This window comes from Propithecus coquereli, unplaced genomic scaffold (genome assembly GCF_000956105.1).
Source record: "Propithecus coquereli isolate 6110/MARCELLA unplaced genomic scaffold, Pcoq_1.0 Scaffold131, whole genome shotgun sequence".
NCBI lineage: Eukaryota > Metazoa > Chordata > Mammalia > Primates > Indriidae > Propithecus > Propithecus coquereli.
In genome coordinates, this window is record NW_012137303.1 from 7,533,835 (window position 1) to 7,545,463 (window position 11,629).

Sequence of the window (11,629 nt, forward strand, 5' to 3'; positions counted from 1 at the left end):
AGCTGGGTAGGAACAAATGAAGTGTCCCAGTGAAGACAATACTGCCATGCGAGGGGGGTCACTGCCTTCTCCACTGCAGTGGTCACCAGGTGTTACTGGCAGTACACATTCTCCACCATCTCTGCCTCTTTTCATCATGGCCACAGGATCAATGTCTTGGGTGGTGGCATCTGATTGGCTGAGGCTAGGTCATGTGTCCATGAACCTTGGCCAGTTGGGCAGAGGTTGCTGAAAAATGTCCTTTTAGGCTTCTGTAGGGGGAGGTGAGCTCTGCCTCCCATAAAGATTCATATAGTGGAAGCTGCCTGATTCTAGGAAAGAGATTCAGATGTTGCACAGCTGAAAAAAATATTAAATGCACACTATGGTCCCTTTCTGATGAAAGTACGGACCACTTACAAATATTTGATTTTTCTGTTCTCTGTAAGGCATTTTTGGGGGAAATTTAAAGTTTTTAAGGGCTTAAATATAGCAGAGGTACATGATTATCTCTCTTTCTCCCTCCTTCCCTCCTTTCCTCCCTTCCTCCCTTCCTGTTTCTTTCTTCTATCTCTCCATCCATCACCTTTATATCAGTCTATCGCACAATAAGTCCAAGAATTGTCATTAGTAAAACAATGATAAGACACAGCAGGTACTCTAGATAAGTATGTGTGTTGTGTGTGTCCGATAGAGTGATTAGAAACACAAATTCCAAGGGAAACCTGAGAACTCTCTACAAAGCAAAAACTTACAAGCAAGAAAGAAATGAAGAAGAACACAACACCTATGGGAGAAAAGATGATATCCCCCAAAAGAAAAAAAAATTCCCTCTCCCATGTTTCCCCTTATATAAAGACTGTGAAGAGTGAGCAGCACCTTTCTGAGTAATTCCAGGAACTGAACACAAAGACTGGGACATGGCATGGACTCGTCCATAATTTCTGTAAGGACCATATGTGATGTTCACTATGGAGAACCTCAGGGTGCATCAGGGAACATACATACAGAGAAGTCAACTCAAGAACATCTGTCATTTCTTCAATCAATACACAGGTGGGGGTTTGGTGACATAGGGGAACTTCAGCTTTTACATACTTTCATTGATTTAGTGTTTAAACACCATTTCCTATTAATTAACTTTTATTCTAGTGATTGGGGGTTTCCAATAAGAAACTAAGAGAATTGACAGCCACATTTGTTGCAAAAATCATATATTGCCAAAAGGAGAAACGAGGTTTTGGGCAGCAAAGAAATGGAAATGCCAGCAAAGTCAACATTCTATGAAAACAACCTGCAGAGGGCTAGCCCTGATTGTTCTAGATAATGGGTGTGTATTGCATATTGATATATTTTTAGAGCATAAATGCATACAAGGTCTGTCCAGAAAGTACCAGCCATTGCTGATATAATGAAAACAGTTTGCACGACATCAGTGTAACCTGGCAGCCAAGGAGAGTGGACTGGGATGCGCATGTGTGAACAATGACGACTTCACTGTACTAGTCAGTGGGGCACTAGACCCCATTGGGTGATAATGTGTACTGTGTGGCTGTCGCATTCAAAATGACTGAACAGAGCAATGAATCTGCATCAAATTTTGCATTAAGTTTGAACATTCCTCCACAGAAACTATGCAGATGATTCAGATGGCTTTCAGGGACGATGCAATGAGTGCACCGCAAATAAAAGTGTGGCACAAACACTTCAAAGAAAGTCAAGAATCTGCTGAAGGTGAGCCATGTTCTGGAAGGTCTACAACAAGCAGAACACCTGAGTATGTTGAATGTGTACGGGTTAGGCTAAGAGACGCTGGGAGAACTGTGTGAGGTCTCAAGGTGCCTACTTTGAAGTGGATGGAGGAATCATTGTCCCATGTACAATGTTTCTTGTACCTTGTATCATTTTCAATAAATCTATTTTTCCTATTATGTGGCTGGATACTTTCCAGACAGACCTCGCATATTCCAATACAAGCAATATCATGAATCCAAGCAGGTAAAAAATTGTCGTCTCTCTGGCTCTTACTAATTCTCTAACTTGCCAGGTTTGTTTTGCTGTAGGATTTTCAATAAACACTTCTGAGAATACTCCTCCACCTGGATTTAAAGTAATTTGCATTTCCTCTGGTCTGAAACCAATTCGCCGCGGGTATAAGCCTAAGTAATTACAAATATCAGATACAATTTTAGTAATTGCATTTCTTGTCTGAAAGTGGTATTCACAGAAACTATAACTTTAGGTTAACGTATCAAGTGTGTGTGTTTGCATGAAGAATAAAACAAAACCCTTGCAGTATCTGTAGCTGGCGAATGCTGATCAGGTTAAAAAGTTAGCCTAATTTCTACATTTAATGAATCTGATGAAGGAAAAAGTCATTAGTTCAAATTTTTAAAGAAATGTCTTCATGTTGGGCATAGAGGAAAAGAAGGTTTAAACAGGTGGCCATGATATTTGGGAAAAAGCCGGACTGATTTTAAACTGCAATTTGGAGTGAAGAGCAGAATGTTGATACTAGCAGCGCCTGGCAGGCAGCTTCGTGAATATTTAGCCTTGCTAGCATCAGGCTTCATATCAACCTGATGAAGTTTATTTCCATAATTGGAAATCTGGTGAAGATATGGGAAGTAGTATGTGCATAGTTATAACCCCAAGCTGGCCCCCAACACTTCCTGACCATCCATCATATTGGAGTCCTGTATTGTCTACAGGCGATTTGGGGGTGAGGGGAGTTTGTGTATGGGAAGAAAGGCAGGAAGATTTATGATTAACTTTAAAAGAAGACAGATATACTTCTCATCTTTAAACAAATTAAATAGAAGCTTCCTGAGAAGGAAGACATCTAATAAGTCAATCCAATTGGCTCTTCTGCCACTTGAATTTTAACTACCTATAATACATACATTGGTCTAAGTTCTATTCTGTGGGTCTAAACAGAAAAATCTCACCTTTCTTCTTCATGGCCACCCAACACACTTTTGAAGGCAGCTACGGTGTGTTCTGCAATGATCTGTTTTGAAGATCAGACATCCCTGTTTCCTGCAAGCATTCCTCATCATGAAATTTTCAGCCCTTTCATCAGGCTGTTGCTCTTCTCTGAATTCATTCATTTAGCAAAGATTTATTGTGTACTAACTATACCAGGCATGTCTAGAGCTAGGATACAGAAGTAAGATACAGTCCCTTCCATAAAAGAGTTCAGGGGCTAGTGGGTGAGCCAATGAAAACAAATATATTATGATAAGTGCTATAGTAGACGTATGTTTACAGTGTTATGACAATCATTTTTCTCCTTTGGGTAGAAATAAGCAAAATGTTTCAGGTAGGATTGGACTGGTACAGAGCAGAGAGGGTCTCTCTTATATCTTAGAATTAAAAGAATCACATCTGTGTCTATACTATGTGCCCCTTTTCATATGTGATGTTATTTATTTATGACTTTGATCTCTTTTTCTTTATCATACTTCTCAAAAAATTGTTTATTGATTTTTATTTTTATTAATATCCATTTTTATTCTTATTAATTCCTTCTACTTTTAAAAAATTACTTTTCTATTTTTTTCTAGCTTGAGTTTATTACTTTTCAACCTTCTTTATCTCTAGCAGATTCTTTTAAGTCTATGTATTTCTCTTGGGGACTGTTGTAGCAACTCCATAGGCTTGGTTGTATGAGGTTCTTGTCATTGCTCGATTATAAACAGTTTATAAAGTTAGGTTTGGCCAGTTCCAAGGTCCTCCCCCTCCCCAGATCGTGTGGTGCATACCCTTTGTCAGAGCTCCACGTTCCTGCTAACAGGCAACTCGGGGCAACTGCCCCTGAAGAGGGTCCCTCCCTGCAGCAGCCTCTTGACCTCAACAGCTGTTTTGAGAGGAGCAGCAACGTCATCTCTAATTAGGGCCGACAACGAGGGGAGCTGGCAAATGGGTATGTTTTTCTTAGCTATGTTGCCAAGATGAGAAATTTCAGTTCTGGGGGAAGACCCCTTGCCAGCACGACTAGTTAAAACAAGAATACGATTGCGTCTGGATTTCATCAGAATACGATGAGGAGCATCATTAAGCAGGCAAAGGGAGGGGGACGTGTGGAAATCTCTTCTACTCATGCAAAGCAGTACAGTACAGGGTGCACACAGGGGACCCCCGTAAAACTCGGAATGCCTGCCGGGCTGGCACGTACGAAAATGCTGCAGCTCATTTGTTACCTTTTCTCTGTTTCTGTTCCTTCTTAAAATCACTTTTTCTTATCAACTTTCCTTCAGGATACAGTGGTTTCCGGCTCCTCTTGTCCTCTTCCCTGTGAAAATTTTGCCTTAAGAAAAGATCTGGAAATACCAAGATATAAATGACTGATATTAAATACTTAATGATACTGCCTTGCTCAGGCCAACGCTCATTTTAAAGGGAACACAAAACCTTACAGTAAAGGAAATCAGACTGTATTGCTAGAATTTTCATCATTCGTAGTATGAAGACTATTTGGAAGCAGTAGGAGATCTAGACCCAAATACCAATGGGGGGTCGGCTAGTATCTTAAATGATTGAAGAGGGCTACATGCACGTAGCGTTGTGGTTCTCAACCAGGGGCAGTTTGACTCCTAGCCCCGGCGAACATTTGGCAAGAGCTGGAGAGATTTTGGGAACAAATGGGAATGACAGGGCTGGGAGGGAGGGGCCTGTGCTACTGGCATCTACTGGGCAGAGGCCAGGGATGCTGCTAAACATCCTACAATGTACAGGACAGCCTCACAACAAAGAATTAGCTGGCCCCAAATGCCAATAGTGCCAAGGTCGAAAGCCTTGGTGTACAGTGATAGGTATTTGGCAAAGGACATTGACCCCCACATTGGACAGAAAGCAGGGAAAGCTTCAGTTGCCAGCTGGAGGCCACTTTCCCTGAATAAAGGGGCTCCCACTGCTCAGCAATTAGAGTGACTGTCCCTCAGTGTAGTGCAGCCAGATCTTCTGACTTCTTTGAAGAATTAAAAAATCCAAATTTTTATGTGACATGTCTAGATTTTAAAACACCAGCGATGAATCCAAATTAATGAAGTTGAGAGAGCTACACAACACACGGCCATGGGCTGGACTTGTCCCATTGGTGGCTGACCTGACAAACTGTGACCAGATTGACCTGCCCGTCGTTGTGGTTGTGGGTTGTAAAGCCAGGGCTACGAGCTCTTAGGGCAAGATTCTCGTGGTCAGTCCTGTCTGCAAAGACCAGGACTGAAACACAAGCCAAGAAGAAGTCTGTTTTAGCAGGGGGTGTGGTGGGGTGTGCAACAAAATATTAATTGCTCTAGCACAATTTAACATGGTTTGCTAAAGCAATTTTACCTTTTCCTCTTGGAAAAATCTTTTTCTTGGACTTAATATACATATTTCAGATTCTGGTGTTTTTTCTTACTAATTCAAATATCCGCCAGACAGAGCTGGTTGTTGAAGAGATTAAATAAGATAATATATGTGAAAGTTCATAGCGTAGCGTTGCCTGGCACAAAAAGAAATGTTCATGGACTCTAAATACAAAGATAAAACTTCACTATCTGAATGGGACCATAGGCATTTTTTTTAACTGGATAGAATCAGTGACCAGCTCCTGGGCTAATGAGCTGAGTTCACTGGCTTGAATTTGGAGGGCAAACACATGTTCTTTGTGTCTGGGAGGTATGCTTGAGATTTCCTTTGTCTCTCCTAGCTTTGGGGAAAAACAAATTTGGCATAGCCTTTGAATGTTTGCCTCCCCCACACGTTTTTTTCGTCTGGAAGTGTTGTAAATTTGCCTTGTTAAAAACAAGCACCATCTTCATACCTGCTGAAACCTAATTCTCATCCAGAGGTGACTGATGAACAGACGGGGGAGGTAACACCACAGGCACAGACAGCCCATCCACCCCACGCAGGTACCCTGGCCTGGCTGCACTGACCCAGGAGGGAGGCCGTGTGGAAAAAACTCTTTTTATTGTGACTCGAGCCTCCCCCAGCCCAGCTCGAGCCATAAGAAGTATTGTCAATGAGACGGGCCAATTTTACCCATCTTACACAATGGTGCATTACAGACTTTCCAAGGAGACACCATTCAGGGTGAATCACCAAATTCAGGATGAAAAGGTTTTGATTTGCAAAAGCGCTCGAGCATTTCTCTTTAGAGCTGGAGATGGCAGGGAAAGAACCGACATGCATACAGCTGCTTCACCTTTGGGCCAGGTGTGCTGGCAAGCTCTCCACTCTGGAGCAGGGCGAGTGCACCCAGCATTCACGGGCACCTTTGTCACACTGTGGGTGCCAGGGCTCATGAATGGCTTATTTAAGGAGGAAAAGAATAAGAGGATGCTAGTAATGGTGGGGTATTCAAGTGAGTGCAATTGAGTCAAAGCATGAACTGCAGGTTAACAGCAACTGAAATTAATGTTAAAAGTTTTAGGTCCTCAAATGGATTTCATCAACACAGGTAAGAGGCAATGAGAGAGAATACTAGATTAAGGATTGTATCACTTAGGATGATTTCAGCGACCAGTAAGTGACAATCTATCTAAAGTGCATTCAACACTTCTTACTCAAAGTTTGGGCTCTGAACTGGCAGCATCACCATCGCCTGGGAGCTTGTCAGAATCGCAGAATCCACAGCCCCAGTCCAGGCCTCCTGAATCGGAATCTGATTTTAACAAGACACACAGGTTATTTGCATGTGTGTTATAGTTCGAGAACCACTACCTTAAAAATAGAACAATTTTTAATATCAAATAAGAAGTACACTAGTTAACTAACCAGTGTTGGTTAACTCCGCAACTCAACAGTGTCAAGAAGGGTCTGGGTGTTTTCCATTTCTCTGCTTTGCTATGTTTAGTGTGTTTACTGTTATACTCAGGTTTATGGTCCTGTGGTCACAAGATAGCTGCAAAAGCTCTGGACATCACCTCACACAGCTGCATGAAGGGGCAAGAAAAATGAAGCTTCCTCTACAATGTGCCTTTTTCACAACAAAGAAATATTTTCTGGAAGTCATTTAGATTTCCTCTCATGTGACATGTCTCACAGCTAATGGGCCAGAATTACAATCACTTGCCCATTCCTAAAGCAATCATGGACCAGGGGATTAGAATGACGCTGACTGGCTAAGGCCAATGAACATTTAACCCCTGGAACCAGGTGGAGGCTTGTCCTTCTTTGAAGCTTATGGCAGCTAAATATGTGAACAAAATGAGATTCTGCAACTTGGAAGAAATAAGAGTGAAGGGGGAGATGGCTGGTAAGAAAAGCAACAGTTTGTGCTGTAGGAATTTTTTTGAGGCTGATCTTGTATATCTTGGGACATTAGTAATTTCCTCTAGAATACTTGTTTGAGGGTTAAAAAAGAAATCTGCCTTTGATTTGGATCTATGACTGATGCAAGGGTTATTATCCTAGCACATATACGGACTTGGGTAGTTTGTGCTATAGGAAATTCTTAATGATAGAATAATTACAAAAGATTAGAATGAGGAAGCTAGAAGGGACTTTTTAGACTACTTAGTCTAGAGCCTTTATTCTATAGATGAACAAAAAGTCCAAATGATTTATATACTGGTCAGCTGTGTTGGGATTGGAATATATTCTCCCTTTATGTGTCACTGTCTTGATGGGAGGTAGTTCATTTTTTCAACTTGAAATTTGTATTTTGAAGATATGTATTAATTTATATACCTGGGAACATGAATAATTATGTAGAATGAATCACAAAGAGGCCATTTTAAGACCATCTAAGGGAAATAGGATTCAATTAAACAGGTCATAGGATTCTAGAGCCGTAAGACCCAGAAGCCAGGGCTATGTCTGATACAGTCTGTAGACACTCCAGAAGTGCTTGTAGAGCAATTATTGGAGTGGATAAATGAATTAAGTACAAGTACTTCTTTCTATAAAGGGAATTGCCATGTGACCTGCCTTCACCGTTGACATTCTTATTTGGCGTACATTGTTTTCATCGACTTATTTTGAATGAGTAGGATATAACCAATGGAGTCATGAATATACATTTTCTCTTTCATACTCTGATTTCCAAGGGACTGAAAGAGAAAAGGCAAATACAATATTAGTCTGCATTAATAAACTTAAAGTAGTCCCCCTTAACCACAGGGGATACTTTACAAGACCCCAATGGATGCCTGAAATTGTGGATGATACCAAATCTGAGTGCTGTCACTCAGAACACATTTCCATTCATGTTTGCTTTTTCCATCTTATCATACACTGTGGCCATAACTTTTACAGTTTGAGGTGCAACAGCAAAACTAGCATGAATTTCTTTTTCCTTCTTTACAATTTCAGATAGACTATTCATTCTAACCATAGATATCAGCAACCTTAGCATACAATTTTTTTCCTTTCTTATTAAGCCAAGAATTTTCACCTTCTCACTTAAAGAAAGCACTTTGCAGCTTCTCTTTGGCATAAGCAAATTGCAGGCATCACTTTGGGGCCGTTATTAAGTAAAATAAGTGTTACTTGAACACAAGCACTGTGATATAGTGACAGTCGATCTGATCATCAAGATGGCTGCTAAGTGACTTACGGGCGGGGAGTGTCCACAGGGTGAATATGCCGAACAAAGGGGATGATTCATGTCCCTGGCAGGATGGAGCGGGACAGTGCGAGATTTCATCATGCTACTCAGAATGCAATTTCAAACTTATAAATTGTCTATTTCTGGAATCTTCCATTTAATATTTTTAGACCACAGTTGACCAAGGGTCACTGAAACTGCAGAAAGTAAAACTGTGGATTGAGGGTGGGGGACTACTGCATCATGTTTAGGTCAAGGAAGAAGTCTTCACACTATTCTTTGGGCAATTGTGACTACTTTGGAAATGTTTTGTCAGTTCCCTGAATCATATCTTAATGAGGACATTGATAAAATATAAGCAATGTCACTGATAATTTTAAAAATTAGGGCCATATTAAACACTTCCACGTTTTTCATTAAGTCATTACAAAACTCTTGTGAGGTAGACATCTCAAAGGTGAGAAAATAGAAACTCAGAGAAATTAATTAATCTAAGGACAGCTACTAAGCAGTGGAACTAGTATTTGAACTCAGGACTGTCTGACTCTTAAATCCATGCCTTTAACACCATCGTAATAGCTAATGTGTCTAAGCATTTATTATATGGGAGGCATTGTTCTAAGTGTATTATTTCAGTAACCTTAACAAAAGCCTACGAGATAGGAAATATTTATTATTTCCTTTTACAGGTAAGAAAATTGAAGCTTAGAGAGTTTGAGTAACATACCTGTATCTGTCCAACCCAGGTCTGATCACCATGCTATTGCTTACAGATGATGAGGAGCACAATATTATGTCCTATGTTGCTCAAGAGAGCAGAAGAACTTTCTAAGGAGTAGTCTTTGCCAACAATAAACTCGTCAGCCTCAACTACAAGTGAGCTGGTGAGACCTAACAAACATTACTGTCAAGGGGTGTAGCTGGATTTCCTGCATATAATTAGACACAGGACTGGATCACCTCTCATGTCTCTTACCAGAATAGGGTTCTGTAAATAGTCTATGTCTTTTCTGAGGCAATTTTAGTTTCAGTACTGGGTCATTCAATTGATTGGAAGTGTGTACTCTGCAAAAAGAGAGAGAGATAGGTACAGAAAGGAGACTCTTACTTTCATTTTCATGTCCTTTGCTCTCCCACGTGCCTACCTCACCTCTAGCTCTTATACTCAAACCTCTACACTTGCAATTTGCTGTAGATGCCATCATGCTTTTCCACAACTGGACAAGTAGGTTCCCACCACCCAATTCTCATTTAAAAATTAAGGTGTTTCCACATCTTTTAAAAGAAGTTTTTCTAAATAAGAGTTGGACCAATGTTTAGATATATTCATCACTTATCCCCAAACCAATGTCTGATAATCTAAAAGCCTGTGTCTAAAAGTTGTGAGCAATAGTTGAAGCTTTCATCAGTGTAAGGCTTGGACAATACTTTACTGTAGGGAGCAGTTAATTAATTTCTTCAAAGTTAAGATAATAGTCCATGGGAACTCTAATCTGTTTTGAGAAATGTGTACGAAATTAACATTTGCCCAGAAAAGCATTTTCAAATGTCTCCATCCAGTTCGGCTCCATTCTGAGGAGAAACAGAATGATGCTTCAGTTACTTGAAACTTTACTAAGTGAACTAATCCTGCCTTTGAAACAGTGGACCGAGGCTCAAAAGACAAACTTCTTAGACTAATACTGATCACTTTCTCTTTTCTCACTCTCTCTCCCAATTCCCTTTTCTTTTTCTTCTCTTGCCTATCTTTTCAATTTGGAAACCATTGGATTCAAAAATGCATCTGTAGTTGTTTATTTTATGTGTGTCTGGTTTTATGGGTTTGTGGAGCTCCTGAAACTAAATTAATTTTAAATGAGTTTTAATTACTAATGCTTTGGGCCATTGCCCTTAACAAAGTCAACATAACAATCAGAGTTACCTTAGTTTGTCTCTTTGAAGAATGTCCTCATTCGTTTGGGCTCATATTAAACAGAGCAGATTTCTAACTAGAAAGACAAACAAATAATATAAAACTACTGCTATATTTGAATGCCTGAATTTATGTCTCTTTCAAAAACAGCTACCTTTGATTCAAGAAACAGGATTTCAAGTGTGCATAAAAGGATTTTTGTTTGTTAATAATATCTTGTTATTTTTAAAAGGTGGAGAGAATCATATTCATGATATAATGCTATGTAAATGCAAAAGAAGAGGTTGCATCGTGACCTGAAGGTTTGAATTCTGTTCTTAGCTTGTCACAGAGTGCTTTGTATGCAACATTAGAGAAATCGGCTTACTTCTCAATACAGTGTCCCCTTGTAAATTAAGGGTAATCAACTCCTAGATCAAAAGCGAAGGGATAATGAGATAATGTTCAAAATGGCTTTTAAGTTTCTACCTATAGAGGTTGAAGGTGAAAAAAGAACATTGCAACATCTGTGGATATCCCCCTCCCAGGAGGGAAGGCTACTTGTGTTGTTCCCAGTGGAACGTTCTGTTCAATCAGGGGCCATCACTTGAGTGGCTGATAATAATAAGCTTAGATTGACTGCAGATAAAAATGGGAAAGGTTGATTAAGTCATTTAGTCCCTTGACAATTTTGCAAACCAAGCGATTCTTATAAGCATCGGTCTTAAACTGTACAGTGTAAGGACTAGCCAAATAAGCAGGGTTCTACATTCCATATATTGCAGAACTTTGACCATTTCCATTCTCCCAAAATTAAGATAAAATATCCTTTATCTAAATTTATTATGAATGATTCCCAAGTGGTCTTTAACACCTTAGTTATCCCTCTTAGTTGAAAATGTGCTAAAGTACCCAGGTAGTAGAAACACCCATCTGATGGTTGCCAGTTGCTTAATTTGTTAATCAGTTAAATTTGTGGTATGGTATGACAGAAACATGAATCTTTCTAGGCAAAATATTAAATCTATACCCCAGTCTTCACCTCAAGCCAAGACATGTTGGTATAGAAGATAATTAGTATAGCAGACTTATTAATACAGAAAAGGAACAGTGATTTAAAGTAAAAACTCCAAATATAAATTTCCTGGGACAAATTCAGAGAGAGAAAAGTAATTTTTTCCTTCTATATTCTCTCTAAAATTTGCTTTATACTCATATTT